General features: G+C 46.9%; 1 protein-coding gene across 1 annotated transcript in view; it reads right to left on the bottom strand.

Annotated features, from left to right (window-relative positions):
• LOC143285468 (tyrosine aminotransferase-like) overlaps positions 1-65 on the bottom strand; it is a 46459-nt gene extending 46394 nt beyond the window's left edge. Inside the window, exon 1 of the mRNA XM_076592772.1 lies at positions 1-65. This exon is cut by the window's left edge and continues 136 nt beyond it. The gene's annotated coding sequence lies outside the window, so the exon portion shown is untranslated.
• Positions 66-3088: the final 3023 nt, after the last annotated feature.

Below are 3088 nucleotides of genomic sequence, written 5' to 3'. Positions count from 1 at the left end.
TTTCTTTTCTGCGTTTGTCCGCACGTGGTCTCACACGCACTACTGGTATCTGAAGGTGTGTGTGTGTGTGTACTGTGAGAGGGAGAATGGGTAGGGTGGGGGGAAACGGGTCACCTTGTCACTTGTGTGACCTTCGTGCTGATTGGTGGAAAAAGTGGGCAGGGCTCTCTTTCTCTCTCTGGGCTTGCGCGCGCCCTCGTGGTATCACGTTGTCGCTGAAGTACAAGCTGCTCATGGCCCGTCACACGAAAACACTGATGTGTGTGTGACGACGCAGATACTGTGACTACGAACTTTGTTTACAGTCCATAACTGGCCTTGTTTGTAGTTTGTTTTTGAACGCTAATTAGGGTGGGGTGATTTTTCACTTTCTGCGACGAGTTGACAAACAACTTTCACCTCCATCCCTTTCGCTCCCTCCCCCCCCCTCCCCCCCACCTACCCACTCACCCCACTCGCTCTCTTTTCTCTCTCGTGGACTGCAAAATCGAACAAAAATGTTGGATGAAAACAAAAGAGTTTGAATGTTATCGACTGATCAGGTTGCACTCGTAACTGGCATTCTAATTCAGTTTCAAGGAGGTGTGAAAGCGTGTGGACTGATCAATATAGGCTACACTACACCTACTTAAAAAAAGAAAGAAAGAAAAGTTTCAGATGCCACCGGGCCTTCGCACAAACAAGGCAATGGTCAGGCCTTGACACTCGTTCGATATCTCAGTGAAAATAAGCTGAAGCAACAACAAGTTCAGCAAGGTTTACAGATAAAAGCAAAAGCATTTTTATGGCATTTTTATGACTGTTACATTGTTACGGGTAATGGAGTGCACTTGAGAGTTTCCAAAATACGTGGAAACGTAGTGCTGTCAGTCGTCCACACGTGCAGTGGCTGTTTCCGTTATATGCAAAACACACACGTGCTGCAAGCCTGTGGATACCTACATGCTTGAATGTCAGTACACCAATTCATACAAGCAGGTAGGCCTATGAATGTGTACACTTTGTTCGTACAAATACCGCCACATCCATTCACCCCTAATCCCCATACATAGGCCTACACACTGACGCGCACAAACACACATACACATATATATGCACACACACATACGCGAACAGAGAGTGGAAGTGACATATATATATATATGATTTTTGTTTCAATAAACATACACAAATTAAAATTTCAAAAATTAAATGCTTGATGTCAGCATATTTCCAGAAGGTGGATAACCTATTCATATTTCTTCTTCTACATCTTCGTTTTCTTCTCCTCGTTTCTCCCCCTTGTCCCCTTCCTCTTGTTCTTTTTTCCTTCACTGTATGGACTGCTACGCTGGACAGGACACGTTGTCCGCATGACAGGCAGCAGGATCCCAAAGATGCTTTTGTATGGCCAGCTGAAGGAAGGCCACCGTGAACTTGGAAGACCCTCCAAGCGCTTCAAGGACACCTTGAAGACAAACCTCAAAGCCTGTGACATAAACATCGCTTCCTGGGAAACTGATGCCTTTGACCGCTGTCGCTGGAGGATGCTGTGCTCTAGTGGCATAAAGACGTTTGAAAACAAGAGAACGCTTGCCATTAAGGAGAAGCGTGAGCGAAGGAAGCAGGGCTCAACTTCTGGAGACGTTTTCCCTTGCAACACCTGTGGGAAGTGCCAGAATCGGCCTCTTCTCCCATATGAAGACACACACCGACAGATAAGCCTGCCTGCCTACTGATCCGTCGGACCGACGGGAGACTCCATCGTATGGACTGCAAGTCTCACCTTCACCCGTGTGTACTGGTGGGCTTTCACGTGTGTGGCGATACTCCTGTTGACAGACCTCTCACCCCTTCCCACCCCCACGGTCCCCGTGTCCCCTCGCGTGTCAAGTGTCCGCGGGTTCGAGTCCTATATACACTGAGTCCGAGATTTCTGCTCTTCCATCCACTAAACTAAACGTGGTGGTCACTAGTCTTCTTCTTCTTCTTCTGCGTTCGTGGGCTGCAACCCCCACGTTCACTCGTATGCACACGAGTGGGCTTTTACGTGTATGACCGTTTTGACCCCACCATATAGGCAGCCATACTCCGCTTTCGGGGGTAAGTGGTCACTAGTGATTCTCATGAGACGATAACCCGAAGTAACGCCGGTGTATAGCCACTGATGCAATTCAGTAGTACACGTAAAAGAAACCACGACAACAAAAGGGTTGTTGTGGCAAAATTCTGTAGTGAAAATCCACCTTGACAGTAAAACAAACACACTTACAGACAGAAAAAAAAAAATCTTTAATTACGAGGCCCGCCACGCGTGAACGCACCCAAACACCCACCAACCAAATGCATACACATACATGGTTGCTCCACAACACCAGATACGAGAACACAACACCCTCCAGTTCTACACGATGTAAAGGTATGGAGACAATCACTCGCTCCTGTTCTTTTCATTTCTTTGTCTCTGGTTGGCACATCGTCACGACAGACACACAGACACAGAGAAAAATCGCACCCGGTGGTGTTGTCAAGGTGACACCCGTCTCTAACAGGTCATAAGTACCTTAGGTCGATGTCCTCTGTAGCAGCCTCTAATATGCTTGAGTGAGCGCCACCAGGTGAGACTATAGATGGTGAACGGTAACTTAGTCAAGCCGGCTACTGTCCACAGTTAAGGTATTCGATCTATCACCACTGTTTTTTTTTTAGCTCACGGAAATCTAAGTACATCATGGCCGGTCCCCCTCTTCAGACTACATGACAGTGCCGATGAAGGCTGGAAAGTGCGGCTAAACCTAGTTAGAGCAGAATATTTTTTGCAAGGAAATTTCTTCCTAAGTTTTATTTTTTGCGTCATTAAGTAACTTTTTTTTCACTGATGTATAATGCCACTGTATAAAGTCTAAAAAAAAATGACAGAAAATTAATTTTGAAAAATTGTCAGTGCCACGTCAAGTCAACGCAATGTCAAGTCCGCCAGTATCCACGCCAGTTACCTGATGAAACGGAGTCGGTCTCAGTCTCGCCACTGTCCTTCAGTTCACGGATTGCTGAGTTCCTCCTTGACGCACTCCCCCCACCCCACCCCCACCCCTCCCCATTCAGCCAG

The sequence above is a fragment of the Babylonia areolata genome, chromosome 9, assembly GCF_041734735.1.
Source record: "Babylonia areolata isolate BAREFJ2019XMU chromosome 9, ASM4173473v1, whole genome shotgun sequence".
Classification (NCBI taxonomy): Eukaryota; Metazoa; Mollusca; class Gastropoda; order Neogastropoda; family Buccinidae; genus Babylonia; species Babylonia areolata.
This window is presented reverse-complemented; position numbering and strand designations above follow the sequence as displayed.